This window comes from Hirundo rustica, unplaced genomic scaffold (genome assembly GCF_015227805.2).
Source record: "Hirundo rustica isolate bHirRus1 unplaced genomic scaffold, bHirRus1.pri.v3 scaffold_106_arrow_ctg1, whole genome shotgun sequence".
NCBI lineage: Eukaryota > Metazoa > Chordata > Aves > Passeriformes > Hirundinidae > Hirundo > Hirundo rustica.
The window spans coordinates 49,420-65,613 of NW_026690210.1; the positions used below are offsets into that span (position 1 = coordinate 49,420).

Sequence of the window (16,194 nt, forward strand, 5' to 3'; positions counted from 1 at the left end):
GGTATTTTTTGGTTTGGTTTGGTCTTGTTTAGATTTTTTTTAACTTTCCCTGTCGGCTCTGGGCAGAGCTCTGTAACTCTATGTGCCACTTGCCTGTGGCACTGTGGAGGTGGCCAGGGGGACCTTCCCCGAGCTGTGTGCACAGCAATGCACATCAGCCCAGGCTGGGGGTGCTCAGTGCCCGGTCAGTTTTGCTGTCTGGGTGTGGCTCTGGACGCTTCCCTTGGAGCGTCTCCAGGCAGGGAACGTTGGAGCTGTCACCACCGTGGTGTCACAGAGAGGGGAACGCTGGGGCTGTCCCGCTCCTGCCCCGGCCCCAAGAGCTCTGCCAGCGCCTGGAGGAGACACAAAGGCTGAGCCCAAGGGTGAGAACTGCAGAAGGGGCTGAGCTGGGAGGGAGGCAGCGGGATCATGGAGTCCAGGCCCTGGCCCTGCACAGACAGCCCAACAGTGGCAGCCTGGGCATTCCCGGGAGTGGTGTCCAAAGGCTCCTGGAGCTGCGGCAGCCTCACAGCTGTGACCATTCCCTGGGGAGCCTGGTGAGTGGCTGAGTCCCTGGGACGCAGCTCTGGGACAGGGTGAGATGGGATGTGGGGATGGACTTGTTCCCTGGGAGGGCGGTGGGGCCCTGGCACAGAGTGGAAGGAAAAACTGCGGCTGCCCTGGAATGGCTGGAAGTGTGCAAGGGCCTGGTTGGAGGGGACTTCCTGCCCAGAAGGCATGGGATGGGATGGGATGGGATGGGATGGGATGGGATGGGGCAGTGTAATGTGGGGTGTAATTGCAGGGTGGGGGTGATGTGAAATTTGGGAGAGGTAGGGATTGCAATGCGGGGAGAGGGTGGTTTGGGCTCTTGGAGTAGGTGAGTAGAGGGAGGGAAAGCAAGAAGCAGTTTTTAAAGGCTGATGGTGCTTTTAGGAATTTTGGGGCCTGGAAGTGTCTTGTGGAAAGTTGCCTTGAAATTGGGAAGGCTGAGTTTAAGGTGCTGTGCTGTGCAGGGCTGAGGTGGAGGGGCAGTGATTTTGGGAGGGTAAGAGCATCTGCTCCCAAGAAAGAAAGAAAGGAAGAAATGAGAGAGAAAGAAGGAAAGGAAGAAGGAAAAAGGAGGGAAGGGAGGAAGGATTTTAAATTAAGCTCTATATGTCTAATTTAATAAGCAACAAAGTTGAATTTATCAGTAATGCAATTTTATTTAAGTAGCATTTTATAATCAAGCTTATACAAAAATTCGGCAGTGATTAATTAAAGATAAGTACTGTTTGGATAAAGCATAAGCAAAACTGACCACGGTACGGAGGGGGCGCTTCTCACCCTACCTCACGTACAAAACAAAGTAGTCTAACTTTAACTTATATACTGTATGCTAATACGTATTCATTAATATTTCCCATGAATCTCCTCCTATTTTCAATTCTTAAAATCTTCGTCACTATAATACATAGTGCATGCTCCACTTGATGTTATGGGGTCTCCTTGGGTTTTTGTTGGTCTTCTTCAGAGGAAGGCTCATCATCTTCCTTGCATCCTATGAATAACCTTAATGGTTGTGCGTGCACTCTAAGTTTTGTGTTATACATAACTAAGCAATGTGTTCCAAAAAATAATTATTTCATGGATCAAACCACCACTCAAACTCCCTGCCTCGGAAAAGTCCCAACTTTGTCCATCTCAAGGCCAGTTCTATCTTAAGACATCCTGTATCCCATAACATCTGCAAAGGGCCCATCTCCCTACCTTGGAGTAGTCCCAGCTTTGGCAAATCCAGCTTTGAAACTCTTGCTTATCTCAAACTGCATCCTGTATCTTATTTTTCTCATGTAGCATCTGCCAAGGGGCCCATCTGCTTTGTAACACTAATCACATCTACGTTTTCCTTTACTACTTTATAACAAGTATTTTCTAAAATATATATTTTATTAAAATATTGATACAATTACAATTAGCATGAATCATTTTCATTTATTACAATTTTCCCAAATTTCTCTTTTAAATCATATTGATTCATGCTTTTTAATTAAAACTGAATCTCGATTTCTTCTATATTCCCAATAATCCAGGTTTCCACACTGTCCTAGGTTACAATGTAAAATGTGCCCAAAGTATTTATTCTATCACCATCTACATGAAATGTTGAAACTAAGTTGTGCACCACTGTTTCCCGTGCCCCCTCCCTCCAGACTATCTTCTGTTAATGGCCCATCAATGCATCAATGCCGTCCTGCATGACTCATAGATAACTCTCCCCTGGAGCTATCTCTGTTTAATAGGCAATCAAGGACCCATTACAAAACTGATAAAATGATATCAGTCCATTGTGAGATGCTCCGCCCAGGGGGAGGAGCCAAGCATTCCCACCTGGATATAATCTGGGCCTTGGGACAGCACAGGCAGCCTTACCCACTGGATTCCCAGAGGACAAGAGCTACCAGACCTTTCTGCAAGAACACTGCTTCAACAAGACCACTTCATCTGGACTGCTACCACCACGGTTTCAGGTTGTATTCTGACTCTGTCAGTGATCTTTTGTACTATTGCATGTGTTTTATTTTATTCTACTTTTTTTTCCTCTCCTATTGAATTGTTTTTTCTGACTTGGAGTCTCTCGCTGGTTTTGCCTTCAAGCCAGCACACACACTCTCTCATTTCAGCCTCTAATTTTTCTAACATCTCCCATGCTGCATCAAGCTTTTCGCATTCCTTCTCAAATTTGGTTGACAACTCTTGTGCTACAGTAGTCTCTTTATGTTCAGTCAACATCTCTTCGGCTCCTTTCTTTTGAGTGTGAGTAGGTCTAGCTTTTTATACCATCAAGGAATTTGGTTTCCCTTTTGCTGCCAATTCTGGATCAATGGGCATTGCTGTCATTTGCATTCCTTGTATCACTGGGTGGATTAGCCTAATAAGACATGGAATCATGCATGGTAAGAATAACAATCCTAATCCAGAACATAACAGCATAAATCCCACCTTCTTCCACCAGGCTCCTCCAAAGAGGTTATCCCACCAATCAGTTTTCAGAACAGAACTCCACTTTTGAACAGTATGTCTGCCACCCTTTTAATTTCTTCAGCAAGTTTTGTGATGGCTTCCCCATGATCATCTCTCTCCACACAGCACTCAGATTCCTTAAATCTTCCTCAAACTCCCCCGTTCTTCAACCAACAGATAATCTAGGGCAATTCTGGTTTGATATACAAATGCTCAGATTTGTGAATGCTGCTTGGCCAGTAACTTTAGGGCATCAGAAGTATGGTTTGATACAACCTCCACTACCATCTGGAGTCTTATCAACTGATTCAATAGATAAATTTGGGTTCTATATCCTCAAGATCCATCCTCAGCCCAAGTTGCTGGGTCATAATACGCTATGATTCTTTCTGCAGGCCATTCATCTTCTCTCCATTTCTGGTTTCCCCCTGTCTTTGGGAAGTCGAGGTTTAAATCTCTTTTATTCCTTTCTAGAGTCTCATAAAGTGGTGTTCCTAGCATATTGCTCCTAGACCTTGGTATGATGAAGAAGGAGAGTCGTATAACTCCTAAGTACAGGTTCCCTCCCACTTTTGAGGTAATTCACTCTATGCTCATTGCCCACAAATGCAATATATTCCATCAGAGGCTTTCCATTTACTGTCTGTTTTCTCTTGTTCTTCCAAATAGGATTTTAGGTCTCTTTTTGGATTGGTAGGGGTCAGCTCCAGGACTTTTATGCCAGCAAATATCAGTTTGATTATTCCACTCATAATTAATTTCCTTTGTTATTCCCCAATACCCAGTAAAAATTTTTGGTTGCCAGGTCTTTGTTCTATTATCCAAATTAACTACTAAAATAGATATAGAAGGAATATATCCTAGTACTTCATTAAATTTCCTTCCTTCTCAAGTTATACAGTCTGTTCCAATTACTTGATGACTCAAAATCCATCCTTCAGGTGGTTTTAATGTCTTGGAAATTTGAGTATGATTCCATTTGAAAAATTGTTCTGGAGCTAGACTCTCACCTCTCCACAGCCATCTTTCAGCCATTCTAAGTCCCCCACAGATCCAGCATTTGGATAAACCTAATTCTGTAGCAAATTCTTGCATCAAATCTACAAAAAGTTTCTTAGTTGAGGTTGGCAAATCCCAGTCGCTATACTTCTGTTTGAATTGTTCATACAGCTTATCCAGTTCCTTTAATTCTTTCCCTATGCCCTTTTTACGTATTTCTTTCGTTTCTTTTTGTTTTTCTTCTTTTTTCCTTTGTGCTGTAACTCCTATACCTATACTTGGACCATTCCCATTCTCATCTTTCTCAAAAAAAAAAAAAAAATTCATACTGAGCACAGATTTGATCACTATAAGTATAAGGAGCTCGTCCATTAAATAATAAATTTTTCCCTACCCAATCCATTTTTCTATTTTTAACACAAACATCTATAAAATTGCTGTGATGGTAGCAGGCAGCACTAACATGTGGATGTGTCATGAATACAAATTCCATCTTGTCCTTGACCCACATGGAGTGATGGCATTTATTACAGGGATCAACATTACTGGGACTTTGGTTTTGCATTGATTGTTCTCTCATTGCCCACTCTTGTGCTGCTTGTTTTATTATTGTTTGTTCCTGCATTGCTCATTCCCTTATCTCATGGACTCTGTCCAGAGTGGCTCCATAGTTTTGGCCAGTTGCTAAGGGCATCACAACAAACACAGTGAAAATAATCCTCAGGAGTTTTGACTTTCTACCATCCTCAAGGCCCTTTGGGTTGCAGCCAAGGGCCAAGATGTCAGGATTCTTGGTAGCAAAGTTTATATCCTGGGATCTAGTCACTGGTGCATTTGGTCTCACTGGTACCCTTGGCCTCATGTTTGTTTCAAGGATGGCACAGATTACTCACAGTTCTCGCAGCACTGCCCTCTCCCTCTCTCTCTCTGGGTTAGTCAGCTACTTCCTCTTTTAGTCTAAACCACCAAAGCTCTGGAGATGTGCCACCCACAATAAGATTTGCTTTTTCACTACTTCAGTTAACAACCTGATTTGTTGGTCGCTTTTTTCTCTGTCATCGGGGAATAATTATTAAGTCTTCATCACCACCAATAGGCACATTCGCAATGCCAATTTATGTAAGAAATGTGTCCATAGTGTGGCACACAAATTCCTTCTCCCCAGGGGACATTAATTATGATACAGTGGTCTATAATACTATGAATTGCTTGCTCTCTTACCTGCCCTTAAGCTAATATAGTAAAAACTCATTCATCTAAATTTTCTATTATTTGTACCGCTGCATAACAGGTTCCATCTTCATATCTCAAAGGTGTTCCAAAAAAGTAATTGGAAAATATTTTTAAAGTTAACTGTTCATGCTCGCAATCTAAGGGAGTTAGACAAATCAATTGTCTCTCTCTTTCTTCTGCTCTTGTTATTCTCCACCACAAATTAAGGCAAAGCGTACAAATAACACAAACCCATGGGCGACACTCTAAGCCATGCTTAGTACACTCCCAGTGTGTTACTTGTTCTTGGACTCTTTTAGTAACAGGTGTTTCCAGTCTCTTTTTCTGGAATTGTAGTTCCTCAATGAAATCTGTTAGTGTTAGTTGCTGAGGGCCTCTTAAAAGATTTTCAGTCTGTTCAGGCTGTTCCCATTGATCAAGGAAGTGTCTGATCCCTTCCCATCGCCATTGTTCTGCCTCCAAACTCAATGGAGTTGCTGTTGACAGCCAATCCAGAATGCCTAATTTTTCTAATAAATTAAAGTTAGTTGCAATTACAAAACACAATCCTTTAATTGTTAACTATCAAAGGAGTTTTATAACCTGAACAGGTTAAGCAAGACAATTTATCTATTTCTGTTGTTTCTGGGTATCCTACTATATCTACATCTTACTTTTATTATCTTTTGTTGTTCTTGCAGTGTTCTCAAAGCCACTAATCATTCCATGTGATATGCTAAATAAATAAATGCTCTTTGTACTTGATCTTCTATTATATAAGTATCAATGTTGATTTGTGCTAAAACCCATTTGTGCATTCTAAAGTCTCATTGTACTCTACTAAAACATCATATACAATTAATCATAAAAGCTACATCTCTTTGGTCCCAAGGTGCAGTTGTTCTGTGCCAATGTCTTTGTCTCAGCCACTTCATGGTCACTGCTTTACACCGCTCACACTGATGATCGTGTTTGCAGCAACCTTGCTGAAACATGGAAACTTCTCTGTGTGGGATGGCAGCTTCTGACCTTTCTGTACTAAGGATATCTTGAATATCTGGGGCTGGGTTATTCTTTCAATATGTGGGTGGCACTCCAAATGTATTGCAGCATTATGTGAAATCCACAGCCCAAAACGATTTTCCATATCACCTAAAACCTCTGTGCACCAAATTATCTCTTCAGCTATGTTGCAGATAAATTACAATTTTACTTTTTTTTTGGATACAGTTTTTTTAATAAATTAAACATTTTTAAATAAAAAGGTTTAATCAAATTTAAGTATTCTTTAATTTTACTTTCAGGTCTCCTGGTGTCAAAATAATTTTCCAATCTTTATTGGGTATAGGTCCTTTTACCCTTGAAGCATGAGTCTAGCCTTTTTCTGCTGTTCAAACTGTGGTTTTGTCAGGGAGAATCCATTGTCCCTCTTTTAGAGTTGCTCCTAGGTTTTTCATGGCTTCTACTTCTGCTAAAGGAAAGTATGGTGTTTGATTTTGTGTTCCTGCTTCCTGAAAAGTCATAATTACATTGCTGTTTTCCCTCAGGGCAGCTTTCTTAGTTTCATCATCATCAGCCAAATTTTTCTTTTTCTTTTAATTGCCTCTCCCTCTCTGGTGGCCTTTCACATGAACCACTGCTATCTTTTTTGGGCTCTTCAAAGCTTTAAGAATTTGAATTATCAATCCTTGGTGCACTAATCCTTTTCTTTGAGTGTTTATAAGTCCCCTTTCTTTCCAAATTTTTCTAAATGTGTGCACTACCCCAAAGGCATATTTTGAGTCGGTGTATATGGTCCCTTCTCGATCCTTTAATAACAGCAATGCACAGAATAATGCATAGAGTTCACAGGCTTGTGCTGACCAGGACAGGCTAAGGGGACCAGATTCTTTTACTTCTAGTTTTTCTCCACTAATTATGGCATACCCAGATTTCCTTCTTCCTTCTACCACTCAGGATGATCCATCTATAAATAATTTTTCTCCTGTTTTTAATTCTTGTTCTCTCAAATCTGGGCATATTTTTGTTTGTAACTCTATGACCTCTGTGCAATCATGTATTAATTCTTCCCCTGGGTCCCTGTAAAGGAACTGAGTGGGGCTTTGTATATTTGTCACTCTCAGCTCTAATTCAGAGGAGGCTATCAAGACAGCCTCATATTTTAATATTCTGCTATCAGTTAACCATTTTTCAGCCTTTTTAGCAAGGATTCCCTAATATTATGGGGGGTGTACACTTCCAGTGGTGCCCCAAAGGTTACTTTTTGGGCTTCTTCTACTAACACAGCAGTGACTACCAGAGCTTGCAGGCATGTTGGCCAACTCTTACTAATTGGATCCAATAATTTGGAATAATATCCTACTGGCTTTCGGCTTCCTGCCCAACCTTGAGTCAATACTTCATAAGCCATTTGATCAACTGTATTAACAAATAATTGAAAAGGCTTGTCTAAATTGGGAAGACTCAGTACAGGAGCTTGCAGTAGGGCTTCTTTAACTTGCTCAAAATTTTCCTGATCCCTTTCAGTCCATTTCAAGCAATTGGTAGTTAATTTCTCATATAGAAATTTTACTTTTCTACTAAACCCTTCTATCTACTGCCTACAATAACCCAAAAGACTCAAAAACTGCTTTATTTCTCTTTTAGACTTTGGGGGTCCCATGTTCAATATTCCTGAAACCCTTTCAGGGTCTAGCTTTTTCTTTCGCTTACTAATCCAATGACCTAAATACCGCACTTCTGACTCTACAAACTGCAATTTTGACTTTGATATCTTCAGCCCATTTTCTCCCAGAAAATTTAGAAGCTTAATAGTACCCTTTCTAGTTTCCTCTTCAGTTTCTCTTGCTACTAACAAATCATCTACATACTGTAGCAGCTTAATTCCTTTGGGTAACTCAAAGGACTTCCAAAGATTTTCTAACGCCCTCCCAAAAAGATTCGGTGCCTCTGTAAAACCTTGCGGTAGCACCGTTCACCTTAATTGTTCTCTCCTACCTGTATCTGGGTCCTCCTACTCAAAGGCAATCCCTACTGCCCTCATCCAGAGGGCAAGTTCAAAAGGCATCCTTTAAATCCACGACACTGTACCAAATGTAATTAGGAGGTATCTGGCTTAGCTACTCCTGGAAAGCGGGTAATGGTTCTTTGATTTACCGCTCTGAGATCCTGGACTAGTCGGTAGCTACCATCAGGCTTCTTTACCGGCAGGATGGGGGTATTATGTGGTGACACACAGGACTCCAACACCCCCTGATGTACTGAATTCTCAACTACCGGTTTCAATCCCTTCTGACCTTCCAGTGATATCGGATATTGTTTTACTCGAATGGGGATTTCTGGGTTCTGTATTTCAATGCTAATGGGCTGAATGTTTAATTTTCCTGCTTCACCAGTATACCACACAGTGTCGCTAATCTCAAAATTATCTTCTTCAGTTAAAGAATAGATTTTAAGTTTTCCTTCACAGGGTGTTATTTTAATCCCCAAGGCTATTATTAAGTCCCTTCCTAATAAATTATTATCAGCCTCTGGTATTAATACCAAATCATTCAGTCCAAATTTTTTATTCAATTCAATCTGCACATTTTTAATTACAGGAACCTGAAAAACTTCTCCTTTAACCCCAATTACTGGGACACGTTCACAACTTACTTCACATCCTTGTGGTAGTTTTCTTACTGTCGACCTAGTAGCTTCTGTGTCCACCAAAAATGTGATTTCTTCATTTTGAGGACCTATTTTCAGTTTTATCAAGGGCTCTTCTAGGTGTTCAGTCCTCATTAAATAGAGCCCCTGACCCCCCTAGTCTTCTTGAAACATTTTCTCATCTTGCTGCCTCTTTCTACAGAATTTTTGTAGATGTCCCTTTTGTGGCAATAAAAACAAGTGGGTCCTGTACCCCTGGAGGTAGGACAAGAAGTTTGTAAGTGTCCTTTCTGGTGACAGGAAAAACACATGGATCTCGTATCCCCAGAGGTGGGACCTGCCTTTTTCTGTTGTTTGTTCTTTCCTGAGCGCTTCTCTGTATTCATGGTTGTCTGTGTTTCCTTGACTGCTGCCATTAAAATCTGTGGTTTTGTCTTTTGCCTCTCCTCATCTCTTCTCACATACACTTTCTGTGCTTCTCTTAACAATTCCTGAAGCCCCCTATCCTGCCAATTTTCTACTTTTTCCAGCTTCTTCCTGATGTGCCCCCAGGACTTAGCTACAAATTGTGTTTTCAAAAGGACCTGTCCTGCTGCAGTATCGGGGTCTACACCTGAATATAACTGCAAGGCTTTTCTTAGTCTTTCTAACCAGTCTGCCAGGGGTTCATCCTTCCCTTGGTGCTCACTTAGAGCTTTCCCTATATTCTGCCCCTTGGGCACTGCTTCCCGGATTCCTCGGATAATCATCCACCGGAGATCACTCATATTCTGCCTGTGTCTTTCATTCTGATTATTCCAACCTGGATCTTGCATAGGCCATTTCTGATCCCCCTGGTCTGGCCCCTGACATTCTCTATCCCAAACCCTCATTCCTGAATGTCTAATCATTTCTCTTTCTTCCATGGTAAACAAGATTCCTAAGATAGACTGCAGTTCCACCCAGGTGTATATATTCGGCCCCAAGAACTGATCTAATCTCTCTGCCACTCCAAGAGGATCCTCTAGCAGCCTGCCCATCTCCTTCTTAAACTCCCTAACATCCCCTGTGTTCAGGGGAACACTCACATCACCAATAGGTCTCTGTTCTGGATTTGCCATTGGAACTTTTCTAAGCGGGTATAGTCCATCTTCCATTTTTGCTTCCCCATCCCCATCATCACTTCTCCCCATCCCCTCCCCTCTAGTTCTATGTGCTACTGGCTCCTCCTGAATAGGGGGTGTGTTTGCATTTACAGGAGGACCCTCGGGGCTTGGGGTTGAACGGGCTGATTAGGTTGCCTATAAGGGGGTGGGAGGTGATCTAATGGATCCTAGGGCTCGTGTCTGTCCTTTTTAGCTGCTTGCCCTCTAGTTTGTAAAGGATAGAATGGAAAACCCTTGCTTCCCTGCCTTCGAGTGACAAATTCACCCTTTCCCCTGGGAAGCCACAGAGCAGCATATTTGCTTTCTTCCTGATTAAAAGGTTCTTTTGAATTCACATACAAATTCAAAGCCTGGCAAATCCAATCTTCAAACAATCCAGACTTCGGCCAATATAAATTATCTTTCCAGATAATTTCCTTTGTCCATTCAAACATACAATAATTAATCATTTTCTGCTTACTTTTTCCTCTTCAGGATTCCCATGCATCCCAGTATTGTAACATCATCCCCAGTGGACTGTCCTGAGGGATGCTCCCCTTCTGAGAACTCCCCTCACAGTTCCCAGGTATACCAGGCTCTTGTGAATTTTCCTTCATAATTCGCAGCTCCTGGGTCTAAGGAGTTACTTTTCCTCGGACCCATTTTTGGCGGCAATAAACCAAGAAACCCCTGGTACCAGGAGAATTTTGGTCTCCCTCACTCACTTTGTGGTTCAATCCTCTCACTTATTATTCTGTTGCACTATCTTGTCTTTTGCCAACTGTTTGCCTCATGCCTAATTCCAATCTTTCTCCCAATCTGTCTTCCCTGACTATATCCTTCTAGCCACTTCCCCTTGCAATCTCTTTTATTCTATTACTAAAGTTACCAACTATTTTCTTCTCAAAGGAAATTGAACTTGACTCAATTGCTCCCATCCTCATTCACCTCGCCCAGGGATCAGATCGCTCCCTTCTCCTCGAGGACCTTCCCCTGGGTTCTCGGGCCGGGACCCTCCCAGCCAGTCCCTCCCAGGGAATCTCACTCATTCTCTCTTTTCACTTCCCTCCTTTCCCGGCTGGTCTCCTCACAGAGAGCTGAAAACGCGGTACTGGGAGGTTCGCACTCGCTTTGGGGGTCTGGGATACCAGCCCCCATTTTAGATATTCTACACACACACAAACATACAGCCATGCCACTGACCGACCCCGTGGTACTTACACAGTCCATTTTCCCACACGGTTCCTGTGCACAAGATGTTTTACAGACACCTTTACCTTTAGCTGGCACTCCAATGGCAGCCTTTGTGTGTGCCTCATATTGCTGGCTTCTTTTGCTTATGCATTATCGTAATTGGAACTCCTTCTCCAAGGGATCCTGGTCTAACCTGGGACCACCTTAAAAGAGCTGGTGGGGAGCTCCTTCCCGAGACTAGCCATCCTTCCCCAGGCTGGAGTCCCTGGGTTTCAGCACCAAATTGTTATAAATGAAGCTCTATATGTCTAATTTAATAAGCAACAAAGTTGAATTTAGCAGCAATGCAATTTTATTTAAGTAGCATTTTATAATCAAGCATATACAAAAAATTTGGCAGTGATTAATTAAAGATAATTAAGGTTCAGATAAAGCATAAGCAAAACTGACTGGGGTATGGAGAGGGGGGCTTTCTCACCCTACCTCATGTACAAAACAAAGTAATCCAACTTAAACTTATATACTGTATGCTAATACATATCCATTAATATTTCTCATAAATCTCCTATTTTCAATTTGTAAAATCTACATCACTATACTACATAGCGCATGCTCCACTTGTTGTTAGGGGGTCTTCTTGGCTTTTTGGTGGTCTTCTTCAGATGAAGGCTCATCATCTTCCTTGTATCCTCTGAATAACCTTACTGGTTGCGCATGCGCTCTAAGTTTTGTGTTCTATACAACTAAGTATTTAAAGGTGAAAGAAAATGTGGGGAGCAGCCCGAGTTAATCACGCTCTTCACAGAAGTAATGGTGAATGCTCATTTATTGAGGGTACACAGGGTTCTATTTTACATATATCATTCTTATGCATAAGCTGTTCACGCGGCATTTTACTACATGCCATTGGTTACCTCCTGGTATCCTGGAGCCCCAAGGGGCTATACTATTTGCTAATGTTATCTACATAAGCATTCCTTTGCAGTTACCTGTTTACACTTTGTTGAGGGGCCAACAGCTTGTTCCCAGGCTCTTCGTCCTTGACAGTGCTAAAACAACAGAACTTTCCCAGCACTGTAAGGCTTCTCTCTGTCTATCTCCAAAAATCCTGCTACAATTCCCCCTTTTTCTTTTGCACAAGCTAAGCATTAGATATTGTCTTATGCAACATATTCTTAAGACATTACACAACTTAGTACTAATAATCCTATCAATATAAGTGATAATATAACAAACACTTGTTTAATAACAAACTTCAGCTATCTTGTAATCCTAAGGCTACTTATCTAATCTCTAAATACATTATCACTTTCTTTTACATCATGTAATTTGTTCTTCATTAATTGCAATTTTTTTTGTGAACAGATCCAGAATGGTCAGACAGGTTCATTCAACACATTCCTTCAAACTCTTCACACCTATGGTTATGTACTAAAAGCAAAGGTCAATCGCAGCACGGTTTTGCAAAACAGCATGATTAACACTGGTAACATCCACTGATAGCACATCTAAAATTTGACTAGTCACATTCAATTCTGATTTTGTCCAGCATGCCATCTGCTTCAATGTGGTCATTGCTCTGGCAGTTGTTGCTCCTGGTATAAACATGGATGTTAACACTGTCCTAGCTTGGGACTAGAATTTAGGATCTTTTATGTCCGTACAGTCCAACTCATCTATAGCATGTTTTCTCTGGGTGACACTTGCTAAGGTTATCAATGTGGTTATGTTAGGGTGAAACAGGGCAAGCTTCCCTAAATAGCATGGGCCCCCATGTGGGCTGGCTGGGACTCCATTCCAAGCACGGTCCCCACATATTAAAAATGTTCCTGGTGGAAGGCATCATGCTGGTTTGCCAGTCAAATTACATTTGGAATAAAGTTGTTGGTGTACACTGCTACTAGATAGTCAAGCTGAATTTACTGCAGCCCATTTCTGGCTATGTATATTTAGACTCTGCTCTGTGGGGGGCTCAAAGGACACCCAACTTCCTTCACTTCTATTCCTAGAGCTGGCATTCATGCATTCAAGGAGGTCTAATTCTTCAGGTGGTGAAGTAAGCATATCATCAAGTTGCTCTATCATTTTACACTGCCAGCCTTCATCAGCCTGGGCAGCTGTGAAACCTGACATCCGTACTGTGCTGTTAGCCACAGTAAAATTCAGCATTGTCTCATTTTTCACATAACCTTTAAATTTGTGAGGGCTCCGAAGGGGTGTTCCTATCAAACAAGTTCTGAATAGGTCCTGGGGACTGCCCAGGCTAAGGCAAATAGAATCCTGTTTAGTCACATTGGCAAATGTCACCCATACATTAGTTCTCTTAGACAATTGATGAGCTAATTGAGAAGATCCTGCAACACTTGTTGACACCATGAGCAAAAGGCACGCAACACACGAGAACATCTTACCATGCGGACTTGCCATCTCTCTCTTTCTCTCTCTCTCTCTTTTTTTTTTTTTTTTTTTTTTTTTCCCTTAGATAATGTTTATTTTAAAAATAAAATTAATTGACAAAGATACTACACTATTTTGCATGCTGGGCACCCCTTGGCTCAAAGGACCCTGTTCAGCATGAAACCGCTTTGTCAGCAATGCACGAGTAAAAACCCACCTCAGCATGGCTCTTACTTGACAACTGCTGCAGCCACACAACTTAGTAAGATATCTCTGGGTTTTCACCAACTCAAGTCTTTAGTAAATAAATTCTAAGTGGACACTAAACAAGTATTTCGCTAAGAGATGATGAAAAATTAAAATTAAAAGCAAGTCAGATTGCAGCTGTCATTACACTACATTAGAAACTCCAGTTGGTGGGGATCCATTCACTATATAGAGAGAAATTAGTAATCAAGGTAATTACAAAGACAGAGCATTTGTTTCCTGCATGCTTTCCCAGGCTGGGAACCAACAGAGTTGACTACATGGAGAGTTGACTAGGGTGAACTCGGAATTCACTCTCTCAGGCAGGAGACTAGTTAAGGAGTGTTACTGATAACAAAGAAGAAAAGTTATACAACATTGATTATTATAAATTACTTTGTTCTCATCTGCTTTTAGCATTTGTCACTTACAAGTCCTCATCCATTCCTGTAGAAACCTAACTCTTTTTCCATTCCTCTGTGGCAGCTCCCATCCCTAGTGATGGTTCGAGGGCATGGGGCAGCCCTTGATGCGGAACACGTGGATGTGCAGGTGGGCAGCAATTCTGGCTGCACACGCTGACACAGTATCGGAGCAGGTCAGACAGGGACAGGATCAGGGCAATCCAGAGGACAATGTACTTATCAATAAAGCTGTTAAAATGCTTGGTCAAGGAACAGCAATGCTGGGCCTATGAATGCTGTGTTATATAAATACATTTCACTCTTGGTCATGTGGGCAACCACCAGTTGATTTGTGATCTTGGCAGCCACAAAGCCAAAAGTCAGGATGTAGAGGCAGAGATGCCTCTCAAAGAGCTGCACAGCAGATTTCTTGTAGATCATTGCAGCCAAGGCAATCACGGAGCCAATATGGAAAAAAGGTGAGAGGACACTTGTTCCTGCTAAAGTGGATCCCTTTTTTGCCAACTCCAGTTTGCACAGGAGAATATGGTTCCTGCCACAGTACAAAGAGCTGGGAGTATTTTCACCTGAATGTTCAGTCTTGGAATCAGAGATTGCTAAAAAGGTGGTCCTCCACTCACTGCCAGTAAATTCATGATTATTATGAAGATTTGTATTTCAGTCACATCAATCATGCCGAAGCGCAGTGTTCCTGAGACGTACGTCTGTCAGTGTGCGCAGTAAAACATGAATGTCACAGCAAAACAACAGAAGAACATCCAATCAGGGTTGGTGCTCAGCTGCACAACAATACAAGTTCCCAAAACCACAAAGACTGTGGACAATGAATCACAGCTATGATCAAAAAGCTCTCTTAACAGAGTGCTGCTATTTGTCCTTCTTGCTTGTTTTCCATCTGTAGCATTCAGGGACTAGAATGCCACAGGCACAAGCAATGAATGTCCAGAAAGGTGCCTGCCTTTGAAGCTGTAAGCTAGCTAGCTAGTAAGATACTAATAACAGAGTTGTAAATATATTTTTTAACAGTCTGATGATGGTGATAAGATTGGGGGCAGTCCAGGCTGGAGAATGGATATCTGCTGTATGAATCCAATCTAACATTGTTCGAGCACTTTTCAGATTTCAAGCTGTGCTCTTTTACTGTGGTATATTTTTGCCTGTTGCAAGATTTTCCATTCATGCTGCTCACACACAGGATTGCTATCTCTGAACACGGCAGGACACGCTACAGGACATGCCATGTGTCCTGCGGGTTCCCACTGTCCTTCTAGTATAACATCACGTATAATGTTTGACCATCGAGTCACAGGGTGGAGGGCAGGCAAAGGTGTTGCCTGGGAACTGCTTTGTGCAGTTTGTTCTACCAATTGTTGCACTGGAGTTAACTGGGAGCTGAATGATGTTGGCTCCTCCTGATTTTTAGCATTTATTGTAGATAGTTCTTGGGCTTTTTCCAGCAGCAGTTTAGTTGCTGCTTGCCCTCGCTCATCCAGGCGTTGCATCACTGCCTGAATTTGATCAGTCAGTTCTTTTAAACCAATCATGGGTTCTGCCAGGGGTTCTGCTCCATCATCGGGGTCCTCCTCTAATTCGTCCGGCAGCGGAACATTGTCGGGGGAAGGTGGTTGACAGCAGGGGTCACGGGTTCCCCTCTCTCGGTTGACCGGTGTCTCTTCGGGCACAGCCAGGAAAGGGGGGGGGCACATGGTATCTGTGTTGCAGGAGCGGCAGCAGTGCGGGAGCGGCGGCGCTGGGGCGGTGCGGACCCCCGGGGGCCTCTTCCTCCTCATCCTGACTTGCTGCGGGGCAGGGGGCGGTGGCGCTCGGGTGACGGGGATGGTCTGTGGGCCGGGAGCGGCGAGCCGGGCATCGGCCAGTGACGGTGCCGGGGTGCCGGAGGTGGTGGGAGGGCACGGCAGGGGCTCCGCAGCACCTCCCCAACTTCACAGCATCGGGGGTTG

General features: G+C 42.6%; 1 pseudogene; it reads right to left on the reverse strand.

The window, feature by feature from the left end:
* Nucleotides 1-14,303: 14,303 nt before the first annotated feature.
* LOC120747612 (choline/ethanolaminephosphotransferase 1-like) lies at nt 14,304-16,023 on the reverse strand (annotated as a pseudogene).
* Nucleotides 16,024-16,194: the final 171 nt, after the last annotated feature.